Consider the following 13,138-nt stretch of genomic DNA (forward strand, 5'->3'; position numbering starts at 1 on the left):
AAGAATTCCGAAAAGAAAATGGGACAGAGACAGACGGTCCTATTAGTGGGACCAAAGGGCAGAGAGAAAAAAAAGAAACCTCCCATTCTGCAGGACGAGGGAGGAGACGACTTTCCCCTTGTCTGGCTGCCTCCCTATGTTTCTCCCCTGCTGGCTGCTGGCTGCCAGTGGCCTCCCTCTCCAGACTCCACGGGACCCTCAGCCCAACACCTAGAGACCCCTTGAGCCCTCCCCACACTAGGCAAGGTTCTTCCTATGGATCTGGAGTCCCAGTAATGGAGGGAGATAATTTAGATCAGGCAGCCCCGATTCTCCCCCTAAGATAGGCTGGGCCTGTAGGGGCAGGCGGCCCTGCTGGGAGGCCTTTTATGGTTTATGTCCCTTTTTCCACCAGCGACCTCTATAACTGGAAACAGCAGAATCCCTTTTTTTCTCAGGACCCCCAGGGCCTGATCTCCCTCCTTGAGTCGGTCTTTTTCACACACCAGCTGACTTGGGATGATGGCCAACAACTCTTGCAAACCCTTTTACTTAGGAGGAGAGAGAGAGGATAAGGGTGGAGGTCCAGAAATTAGTCCTGGGGCCAGATGGCCAGCCGACCACTGACCCCGCCGGGCTAGAGGCTGTGTTTCCTGGTGGCCGGCCCACTTGGGATCCAAATTCGGAACAGGGAAAGGAGGCTCTCGACAGGTTTTGCCAGACTCTCTTGAGGGGCCTCTGGGCTGCGGCCAGGAGGCCCAGGGTCCGACTTAATTTGGACCAAGGTTGAGGAAGAGGCTTTCCAGATGTTCAAGCGGCTCTGACCAGTGCCCCCGCCCTGGCTCTGCCCGATCTAGATAGACCATTCCAACTACATGTGGCAGAAACCAAAGGAGTAGCAAAAGGGGTCCTAACTCAAACTTTGGGACCCTGGAGGAGGCCAGTAGCCTATTTGTCCAAAAGGCTAACCCAGTAGCAGCAGGGTGGCCCAGCTGCCTGAAGACCATCACCGCCACCACAATCTTAATCAAGGAGGCCTCCAAGTTGACTTTCGGACAAAACCTCCAAGTAATAGCTCCCCCCAGAACACCTGTGGGCTAGGATCAGGTTATCCCCAAACGTGGAACCTAGCAAGGTCTGTGTTAAAATGTAAGTGAAGGGCCTTACATATTTTTAAAGTTGTAATATAAGTAACAAGTTGCATCTGGGCCAAAAGGATTACTTTTTATATGCAAATGAAATAATGAATCTTTAAGCGCCAGTTATTCTTGGGGTGATAAACTGACTCTGGCTGGAGGGAAGGGGTCCACTGGGTGAGCTCCAGTGCATTGTTAAAAAACCACCAGGGCCAAGAAGAAAAAGACCAAAAGGGGATGCTAAAACCCAGAAGAGTTGATAAAAAGTTCTAGGGGCAGGTCATCATGTAGAAAGAAGACCATATTCCTGAGTCAGTAACTAAGGGTGGAAAGGAAGAGACAGAAGAAAACCAAGAGGTTGTCGGAGATTAAAATAGGATAGGAATGTACTCTCTCAGAACTGAATGCAGTAACTCAGCAAATGAGGAATATTCTGCCTTAGCATCCCAGGCTTTCTCTCCTCCAGCAGCTTCTCATGCTCAAAGCTAATTCTTCTTTTCAAGAAGGTGCTCAACTGTGGATTTCCTGATTTCAGAACTATGTTGAATTTTATTTTTATATTCCCAGAGCCTGGCATTTATTAAGTGCTCACTGCTAAAGAAATGATTGATTTGTTGCCTCTGCTTTAGCTCTACTCATTCATTCACCAAATATTGAGATCTGCTATTTGCCTGGCAATATAACGTGTGTTGTCCCTGCTCTCATGAAGTTTGCAGTCTATAGAGAGAGAAAGAACATGAATAAATGGTTAACTAATTATATACAGGAAAATAATTACATTTAGCATATGGAAAGATAAGAATAGCAACACAGGGAAACACAATCCAGAGATTCCCACAGGAAATGACATTTAAAATGAGATCTGATTGGGTAGAAGTTAGCAAGAGGGAGAATAAGCACTTTAGGCCAAGGAAGAACATATGCAAAGGTCCAGAAGTGGAAAGTTTAAGGACTGAAAAAAAGGATGGTGCAAGGCAGGTTGGCAGCAAAAGAAAGCAAGTAAAAAACATTATGTGATGCTGAGAGGTGACAGGCATATTAACTTTCATCTAGAAGCCCTGCCCCATCTGATGCACTGAGAGAAGACAAGGAAATCCATTCCAATGGATTTAAAATAGGTTTGCATTCATCTCACTTCTTATCTTTTTCTGATCTTCCCAGTTTCCAGGTCCTGTCTTTGTTTCAGTTTGCTTTCCCCTAGCCCCTGAACCTGACTTAGGGAGCAACCCTGCTCCTCCCTGGCATGGAAGACTGCCCGATACTGATTGTGCAAAGACTTCCTCATGGAGTCATTTGCAATGGTAATAGCAAAGTGGTTTTGTGTGTGTGTGTGTGTTTTTTCGGGGACTCATTGCTTGTGAGTCACCAGAAAGAATCTAAAGAAATGAGCCGAGCAGGAGACTTGAGGAGCTCTTCAAGAGACTTCCGCTCTGCCCTAACTGGTTTTGCTCAGTGGTTAGGGCATCAGCCCATGGACTGAAGGTTCCCATGTTCAATTTCAGCCAAGGGCACACACCTCGGTTGCAGGCTCGGGCTCTGGTCGGGGTGTGTGTGGGAGGCAACAATCAATGTGCATCTCTCATATCAATGTTTCTCTCTCTCTCCCATCCACTCTCTCTGAAAAGCAATGGAAAAAATATCCACAGGAGAGGATTTAAAAAAAAAAAAAAAGACTTCAGTCATTTCTGTCTCATAATGAAGCTGAAAGTTGAGGCCTCTGTAGAACTGAATAGGAAGGGGTAGAGATGAGACGTTTGCTCACAGAAATGTGGGTGTGGAGGTGGACAGGAAATTGGCTTAAGACAAGAGGTGTATTATGAGTGCCTTGAGTGCCCAAGCCTTGCAATAAGCTGAGTGTACTGTTGTAGATGAAGAACAATCAGCTTATGAATCTTCTCCAGACAGGTGAAGAAAACTCAGAAAAAGTATGAAAGGATGGATTGGCCAAGAAGCCAGAGATCTCCAAAGGGATCAAAATGATACAGTTGTTGAAAGGTTAATGGTCGGTGGTGGTGTGTGGGTAGGCTAAATAGCCATCTCAAACTGGTGAATAAAGAACAATTAAATTTATTAAAAGGGGATGGGGATAGCCAAAGGGAAGGGCTACACAGCACTGAGCCAAAGGGTATTGGGTCCATGATGGCAGCAAAAATATTCTTGGGACAGTAAAACAGGGAACAGCATAGAAGAATCAGCAGGAGAACTTAGACTGGGTTGCTTTAGCTCACTGAGAAGTCAGAGAGAAGGGGGCCTTGGAGACAGGTTCGGGACCTTAGAGACAGGTTCAGGGGGTAAGCCTGGGACAAGCTCTCATTGCTCATTGCTCCCATTTGCAAGTCTTGTGGGGTCCCCTCAAAGGGATGGAGACTACGTTGGCATGCTTCCCATCATTGGCATCCTCCCCTGATGGGAAGCATGTGCTGGGTCCTTTGTCCTGAGCATATTTATGTCTTTCTTGAAGGTGGAGATCTTAGGGGAGGTCTCAGGGGAGTTTCTCAACAGCATATTCATCAGCTTTCCAGGTGTGCTCTTTCAGGGTCCTGGTCTCCACTGATTGGTCGGTGCCAAGGCAGGGGGTCATTAGTCAATGTAGTTGGTCCTGGGGCAGTCAGGGCACCACTTGTCTGGTTTTACTGCTTTTCTGGGCCTGGAGCTGAAATAAAACTGAGGCCTAGATGTTATCTTTAGGGAGGAATGCTCAGAGTGTCTAAACTGCATGACCAGTGATATGCTAGAGGATAGATTACCCTGCGGACAAAGTTCTTGTTTTCCCAGTTTCACCCCTTGCTACACATCTGGGACTTCCTGCCCTAGTGAGTTTCTGTACCTAAGTTTCTGTACCTGGCTTCTGTACCTGGCTCATCTAACAGTTGTAATGAACCTAGTTGTTAAATAATTGGAAAGGAGTACGGGAAGGGCCAAATATTACGGGCATGCCATTTGTGCAGCTTTGTCAGGATGCTGCAGTTTAGACAAGATGCATGCCCAGTAAAGTCTGGGTAACATCGTCTGTCAGTCACACCTGGGAACAGGTCACTGGCTAGAGTAGGTGTGCCACTGCAAACTCTGGAACATTTGAGATACTTAAGCTCCTAAACAAAGGAATTTATCCTCTTGCACTCTTGGTTCACATGAGACTCTTGGAATCTTGTTGTAAGGGTGCACTATCTTGGCTCCCCTGCATTCACCCACATGGCCCACACCCATGTGGATCCCACAAAATGGACTAACGGACTATAACTAGGCTAATGCACTACCATGGAATGGAAACTCTGGATACTGGCTTTGCTTCTAGCTCTGCTGAATACCCAGCTGCACCTCTTCCAGGACTGGATTAAGGGAAATGGGACTTTGGAAACCTAAGGATGTAATTCCATGCAATTAAAAATCACTCATCCTCCCATGTGAGTCTCAGAAAATTCTTTTTTTATTTTTTTTTAAACCATGACATTCATTGCACAACTAATCATTGAAACCCTTAAGATGAACTGGATGTGGCAACAGCTGCCCTCTTGGGTTTAGGTGTTGTTCCTTCACGGGATCCTTGCCTGAATCTGTGGTATACAATTTTTAAATGCCTCATGTGACCATTCCCGGTGGTGTTTCATTGTTTAGCCTTGGTACTCCAGTTATACTTCCTCTTGTGCTTGGCAGGGTAGCTGCACTTGCCACAGGTGGACTTCTGAAGGTGGTAGGCCTTTGAGCCACAGCGGCGGCACAACATGTGCATCTTGTTGCGGCACTTGCCAAACAATGACGTCCCCTTCATCATCTCGCTTCTTCGGCCAGGACCAAAGAGCTCAGAAAATTCTTTTTCTCAAGATATCATAAAGACCAAACTCCGAGTAACCAGTGGGGAAGGGGATACCCCACTCCCACTAGCAATGGAGAAAGACCATCCACACATTTCTCTGATAACAAAAGGAAGAGCATGAACATCAGCCAGAAGGTCAGAGGGAATAATAATGAAGGACCTAAAATGGAATTTCCTTCTAGTCAGAGTAACAGGGTGAGACAGAATGGCTTGGGGACTGCGTGGCAGCTTATACTTGCTGGTGCCATAACCTCAGGGGGTACTACTCATATCAACTTGAGGTTAATGGCACCCCCAGGAGGTGTGTAGTATGGGGGAGCAATGGGATGGTCAGAGGTCCTACAGAAAAGCTGAGAATGCTTTTGGAGGAGTTGAGACTAGCCAGCAATGGCAATGATTTAGATTCACAAATTCAGGCTAAAGCCTCCATTTCCTGGGCCACCAAGCAAGATGGGTGCCTATAAGAGACTGTCACCAAACCAACTTGTCACTAACCTTTGAGATGTTAGAATTGGAAAAAAAAAATCAGTGCTCACATGGAAGAAATAATGTTTGTGTGAAGCTAGTCACTGACAGCTATTGATTATGTCGCAGAATATTGGAAACAGATCAGCAGTCCATCAACAGGAGACAGGGTAAGTAAATTATAGTACCCATTTATGGAGTACTATGCTTTACAGAGACAGGTGAAGAACTTTCTCTAGGCACTGTAAGAAAAATATCTGCAAATGACATTTAAGGCACAGAAGTACACAGTATGCTACCTTCAATGTAAGTCGGGAGAAGAATAATGTTCATATTCATGACTGTTTACAAAAACCAACTCTGGAAGAATACACAAGAAACCAAAAATAGTGGTTAGCTGGTAAGGATGGGTGAGGAATCAGGTGCAAAGGACAGGGAGTGACAGTAAGACTTTTTTTCCCTGTAAACATTTTTATGTTACTCTGAGCTTTTTTAACCATATTACTTATTTGTGGTAATAAGGGCTCCCTAAAGATGTCCACGTCCTAATCCTTGGACCATGTGACTATGCTGTATTATATAGCAAAGGAAACTTTGTAGATATTATTATAGTCACATACTTTAAAAATGAATTTAGCCTGGTTGGGCCCAAACTGATCACATGGGCCCTTACCAATAGAGCACTTTCTCTGGCTGGAGTCAGAGAGATTCAGCAAAAGGCAGATAGATTGGAAGTGCCAGAGGGACTCAGATTGCTATTGCTGTAGGGATCACATGGAAAGCCTGGGAAGGAAATAGGCACCTTTTGGGAGCACAGATTGTCCCACAGCTGACAGCCAGCAAACAAACAGGGATTGGCCAACAACATGAGTTCAGAAGCAGAGTATTCTCCAGAGCCTCCTGTCAGGCACCTTGATTTTGATCTTGAGAGACTTGTCGCAAAGGACTCAGCTGAGCCCACCTGGTCTTCTACAGAAATTGTGAGAAAATGAATGTGTGCTTTTAGTTTGCTATATCTGTGTTAATTTGTTATGTCAGTAATGGAAAACCATTCAATATTTTTTTAAATTCCGTTTTTAATTGGTGCTCAGAAAATCTCTTCCTTATTTGTATTTTTTGTTCCTTGAATGAAATTTAGACCATGAGTCAAGATGAGGCCTGCAAAAAATCAGACACAGTACCATCTACATTTTTGGACAAACTAGGGCCACACATTCACTGTTGGTTCTATTGTGTTAACTCCTATCTATGACCCTGATCCATTCTCAAGAGAGTTTTAATGAAAGCATGGAAAAATCAAATGCTTAGTTACACACACTCAAAGAGATATTACAGTCTATTATCCCAGCCTGGGGGTTCTCAAAGTATGGGCCAGAATCATCAGCATTACCTTTAAACTAGTTAAAAATGCTAAATCTCAGACTCTTCCCAGATCTACTGACTAGAAACTCTGGGGGAGGTGCCCAGGTATCTGTGCTTTAACAACCCCTAAGTAATTCTGATGCATGCTCACAGTTGAGAACCATCTTGTGCCCTAGCTTGTATACCACCTTCCTTTAAATGACTAGGATGAGAGATGGAGTTAGTAAAGAGAGAGAGGAGAGGCATTTCAGAAGGTGGGGAGGGCCCTAGACTTGTCCTCGCAGATGTCCAGGTGGCCACTAAGTCTCAAGGGCTTAAGGTAACAACAGAAACTTTCTTGGTGTTGGATAAGCACAAACATAGTGCATGCCCCCTGCTATGTTAGGCAAACTTGGTGAGTACTGAGGGAAGAGGCAAACTGCCCTTTCAGAGGATCAGCTGTCATACCACATCTTCAGAACAGCCTGATAACACACTATGGGGGCCACACTGGAAGGGGTGGGCACTGTGTAATGGCAGTGCATGCTATCCTCAGAAGTGTGGCACTATGTCAGTTAAAGGCCTACCTAAAAAACATTCCAAATCACAAAGCAAGCCTGAGTGAACCAAGAGGTGCCTTCAATTATTAACTGCAAAATGTTTTTAAGAGCCTGAAAGGAGTTTGTGTGCTCAGTTCAGATTCTACATTGTTAAGCAAAGATTGGCAGAGTGTGATACACAGCTGACCTCGGGAAATAGGAACTCAGTTGAGAAAACAGTTTTCCCAGGTGTCTTTCAGAGATAAAGGAAGAGCAGAGTCTGATAGACACACAGGAAAAAGCTCTGGGGATCAAGTTGCGGGGGGGTTGGCAGGGAGAGTCTGCCTAACACTGCCCTTGGGGCCAAGGCCTCTTGTTGGATCTCTTAAACAAGCAGGTCATTCTCCAAGTGACCTAAGTAGGCCTTCACTCACTGGTCACCTTTTGATCTTTTGCCCATTATGTCTCATCTGTTTTTTCCCATGAGTTGTTCAGACTCACCTCTCCAAATGCCCACCTCTAGATACAGCTTCTTGGCTGGTATCTAGGGAGCTTGGCCTCTGCCTGCCCTTACCTCACTCGGCTTGCCTGATGATAGTAACAGCTTAAACTAGACAACCTGTGGATGGACAGCCTTTTGTGGTCCACCTGTGCAGAGAGAACCAAGCCATGGAAGGATGTTCTGAGGAGTCACCTCAATCACAATGAAGTCTGAGCCTTGCATTTCCTTACAATGTAAGGCATGGATGTGGGGGAAGAGTGTGAGAGAGAGGCCAGGATGGGGAAGAATTCTGGATGGAGACAGAGACCATTTTTTTGTTTGTAGGGAGCATCAGAAGGAGTAAGCCCAGGACTCAGTGGGACTGTAGTACCTGTTTGGGAACTCTCACTTATGTAGACAATGACAATGGGGGATTTCCAGAAAGCTTGAGCACTTACTCACTGATAAAAATTACTTCCCTTCTGAGGGATCTCAACTTCTCTATCTCTATTAGTTTGCTGGGGCTGCCACACAAAATACCACAAATTGGGTCGTTTAAATAACACAAATTTGCTTCTCACAGTTCTGGAGGCTAAAAGTCCAAAACCAAGGGGTTTGCCTGTTTAGTTTCTCCTGACACCTCTTTTTATGGCTTAGAAACATCTTCCTTGTCCCTGTGTCCTCATTTGATCTATCCTCTGTGCTTGTGCACCCTGGTGTGTCTGTGTGTGTCCAAATGTTCTCTTTTTATAAGGACAGCCATCAGATTGGATTAGGGTCCATTCTAACAGCCCAGCCCCATTATAACTTAATCAAGTCTTTAAAGGTCTTATTTCCAATTATAGTCACATTCTGAGGTATTGGAGGTTAGGGTGTCAACATATGAATTTGGGGGGACACAGCAATATCTGAGTAAGGAATACTAATAACCCCAGTCCATTTCACTAGCTGAAGGAAGTGACCATGGGAGAGAATAGAGAAATGTGTTAGAATCAGCAGATCTGGTTTAACTTGTTGTTAATCCTCATCTGATATTTTTCCATTGATTTTTAGAGAGAGTGTAAGGTAGAAAGGGAGACAGAGAGAGAGAAACATCGATGTGAGAAAGACACATTGATTGGTTGCCACCAGCATGTGCCCCAGCCAGGCAGGGGATCAAACCTCCAATCCAGACCAACACTCTAACCACTGAGCCACAACAGCCAGGGCAGCAGATCAAGTTTAGATTCAAATAACCCCTACAAAATTTTAGAAAGTTCTCTCTTGTCCTTTGTAAACAGAAAAATAATCAGTCCTTTATGTAGAAACCATTTATTGAGCACTTCTCTATGCCAAGTATTGTGAAGGTAAAGACTAGATGAGAGACCAGGCCTCAATGTTATGCAGATATCGCCTAATCTAATCAAGAAGTATTTATTGAGTGGTGGGGGTTAAAGAAATATCATACATATTTGATTCCAGTCCTGAATGAGCTCAAAATTTTTGTTGGGGATGCCAGGCAAACTCTTATGAAACAAAAGGTATACCACCAGTTCTAAATTGTGTGGCACACAATGATACATCTGATAAGGGGTTAATTTCCAAAATATATGAAGTACTCATACAACTCAATAAAAGGAAGACAAACAACCCAATTAAAAAATGGGCAGAAGACCTGAATAGACACTTCTCCAAAGAGGAATTACAAATAGCCAAGAGACATATAAAAAAATCCTCAAAGTCACTAATCATAAGAGAGATGCAAATTAAAATGACAGTGAGGTAACACCTCACACCTGCCAGAATGGCTACCATTAATAAATCAACAAACAACAAGTGCTGGAGAGGGTGTGAAGAAAAACAAACCCTAGTACACTGCTGGTGAGAATGCAGACTGGTACAACCACTGTGGAAAACAGTGTAAAGTCTACTCAAAAAATTAAAAATGGAATTGCCATTTGACCTAGTGGTCCCACTTCTAGGAATATAACCTAAGAAACCCAAAACACCAGTCAGAAAGAATATATGCACCCCTATGTTCAAAGCAGTGTTATTCACAATAGCTAAGATCTGGAAACAGCCCAAGTGCCCATCAGTAGATAAGTGGATAAAAAAGCTGTGGGACATTTACACCATGGAATACTATGCAGGTATAAAAAAGAAGGATCTCTTACCCTTTGAGACAACATGGAGGACTTGGAGAGTATTATGCTAAGTGAAATAAGCCAGTCAGAGAAGGACAAGTATCACATGATCTCACTTATTTGTGGAATCTAATGAACAAAATAAATCAATGAACTAAATAGATCCAGAGACAGAGAAGCATGAATCCACAGGGCAGTGACCCAGACCAAAATAAAATGCCTTAATTTCAGGTGATATGTTAGGAATATCTTTAAAACCTATCAGAACCAAGTAAATTAGAATTCACTTTTATTGAGTGTCCCATGGCCCTTTTAGGAACATTTGTTGGGATAGAATGGAGATCAGTAGGGCAAAACCAAACAAATGGGGATGGCGTGAGTAAGCTGGCCCAGAGCCAGTGAACCCTAGAAGTCCAGCCAGCCCCAAGCTAATGCCCATCTCAATACACAAGCCACTGCTGGAGACTGATAGAATAACTGCTGGGTGGAGGTGGGAGGGAAGACTGTAGGGTCACAGCATCCTCATTTAACTTCCCCTGTGTCTCTGGTGTTTGACTTCCAAAAGACACTAGTAGTTCATCAGAAGCATTGACTCATCATGAATATGGCTTTAACAACAGGAATAGAAGGATGCTAATTGTGGACCCTGATAAAAAAAGATACCTATCAAGAAGAACTGCTAGCTCACTGGGCTCAGATTTTTTAAAATATATCTTTATTGATTTCAGAGAGAGGAAAGAGAGGGGGAGAGAGAGATAGAAATGTCTATGATGAGAGAGTCATTGACCTGCTACCTCCTGCATGCCCCCAACTAGGGATAGAGCCCACAGCCTAGGCATGTGCCCTGACCAGGAATCAAACCATGATCTCCTGGATCATAGGTCAATTCTCACTTCTGAGCCACGCCCAGCTGGGCTGAGCTCAAATTTTTAAAAAAACAGAGCCTGTTTCTAAGCAGGGCTCTTTCATGCAAACTGCACTTCAGGGAGAAGCCTGCCTGCACTGTGTTCCTGCCACTGAGCCAGCTCTCTGTTTTTTTAAAAATCCTCACCAGAGGATATTTTTTCCACTGCATGGAAAGAGAGAGAAACATCAATGTGAGAGAGACACACAGATTTGTTGCCAGGGATTAAGTCTTCAACCAAGGTATGCGCCCTTGGCCAGAATTGGACCTGGGACCCTTCAGTCCACCCCTGAAGCTCTAACCACGGAGCAAGGCCAGCTAGGGCTGAAGCAGCTCTTATAAAGGAGTTCCTGAATTATATTTCAACCAATAGAACTGAGGCTGTCCCCATTCCGTTGGAGCTGTGCATTTATATCCCCATCAGCAGTTTCACCAACCAATCAGAGTGGCTTTATTCTGACCAATCAGACAGTGCCTTTTGGACCAATCAAAATGTGAGAACCAATTAGGGACCAAGGGTGGGGACTTCTGACTGTATAAGTCAGCTCCCCTCTGGCTCTAAGAGTGCACTTTCCCTTTCCACTGAAGACTGTGTTTCTCCTGCTGGCTGAAACACTGAAGACTGGCACAAGGCAGAGTGGAGTGGAGCAGAGCAGGGCTGTCTAGCTGGACAGGGGCCTGGCCCTAGGGCTACCTCACAACCATGCAGATCCATAGCTGTGCTGCTTCATAATTGAGCTGTAACACTACTGAGCTGTTCCATAGCCGTGCTATATCAAAACTGAGCTGTTTGCACTGAATAAAGTTTTCTTCTTTGTCACACCCCAAATTAGGAATTTCTGTTGGTGTTGAGTTGATGCGAACAACCACTGGTTAACATAACCAATCCTCCTTGAATTCCTAAGAAAAGGGGCCTAAATCTGAGTTTCTCAAGAAACACTACTTTGTTATGTGAGATGTGTCCTACTGTTTAGATCAATTCTAGTTACACATTCTGTTATTTGAAACCAAAAGCATCCTGACAAGAGTATAACACTCTAATCATGAATCCTGTTGCCAACATTAGGACACGTCCCTGGTTTCCATCATTTGCTCAATTCATTAACTATATTTGAGGTGAGTTTCTCATGTATAAAGCTATACTCAAACATTAAATGTTGATGTTTGTTTTTAAATCTCAAGAGGTGAGCTCTTCCTCATCTTAACTCTAGAGTTTCTATGCAAATTATATGCCCTAAGAACTGTGTTACAAAAGACAGTGAGGTTAACCAAGGAAACACATGACAAAGGCACAGACCTTGCCACAGCAGATGCACTTCCACCAGCAATCCTCCATTAAATTAACAAGCCGGTAAAAATAACCAAATACTGCATAACCAAATACTGGTGGCCAGCTCTGAAGACCTAAATGGCTTTGTTTGCTGCCAGCCTCCACCCACTGGCTTGCTTTAATTAGAGGACTAATAGTCCCTTGTGCCAGGAAGGCTACAGCTGCTTCAACCTCACCCCACCCCAACACCTGGGAGAATAGTATTCAGTCACCCTATTGTTGAGGTATAAAAGGGGCAGCCCCAAGTACTGGCCACTTGCCCATTATTGTGCCCAAAGCTTTATTCATTAACATTAGCTTCCATCTACTGAGCACCCACCCATGTGCCAGGTGTCTCTGGTCCATTAGTTCTAATCCCTAAAACTACTCTGGTAAGTAGGATAATTACAGTATCCATTTCACAGATAGGGGAACCAAGGCTCAAAGAGTTCAAATAACTTGCCCAAGACCAAAAAGTTGACAAATTGCACAGCTCAATCTGTCTCCAAAGTCTGCCCTTTTCTCTTACATCATACTGCACAACTGCCACTCAGATCCAGGACAAGGGTGCTAGAGCTGTCACCAAGCTCCTGGGAGGGACATGGGGCTGAAGCTCATGGTTCTCTGGACAACTGCTTCCTACAACTGGACTCTTAAACCAGAGTACAAAGCCTAGGCCCACCTCTTAAGCCCCAGTTGGTGAACGAAAACCCTTCTGCACCGGCACAAACTGAGATTTGCTATAGTCACCTGCTGAGGGAAGGACCAGGCTCCTCTCAGTCCACCTTTTGCCTCCTTTCTGCCTGTCCTCCACCCGGGAAAGAGCCATCTGATCACAGCTTCCATTATTAAGATAGAGCCATGCATTCTTGCCAAGAAGTTTTAATCAGGATCTAAGCAAATCTTTAAGATCTAACTTTCCGTTTACAGAAAATATACATATAAAGGAACAAGTTAAATAACACAGTAGGGAAATAATTAGACAAATTCACAATATAGAATATTGTACATTGAGAATTGGTCTATCTCAAGAGTCTGTTGATGGAT

At 44.2% G+C, this 13,138-nt stretch overlaps 1 pseudogene; it reads right to left on the reverse strand.

Moving 5' to 3' along the window:
* Positions 1-4,593: 4,593 nt before the first annotated feature.
* Positions 4,594-4,887, reverse strand: LOC107537709 (large ribosomal subunit protein eL37-like; annotated as a pseudogene).
* Between the last annotated feature and the right edge of the window lie 8,251 nt (positions 4,888-13,138).

The sequence above is a fragment of the Miniopterus natalensis genome, chromosome 2 (assembly GCF_054644295.1).
Source record: "Miniopterus natalensis isolate mMinNat1 chromosome 2, mMinNat1.hap1, whole genome shotgun sequence".
NCBI lineage: Eukaryota > Metazoa > Chordata > Mammalia > Chiroptera > Miniopteridae > Miniopterus > Miniopterus natalensis.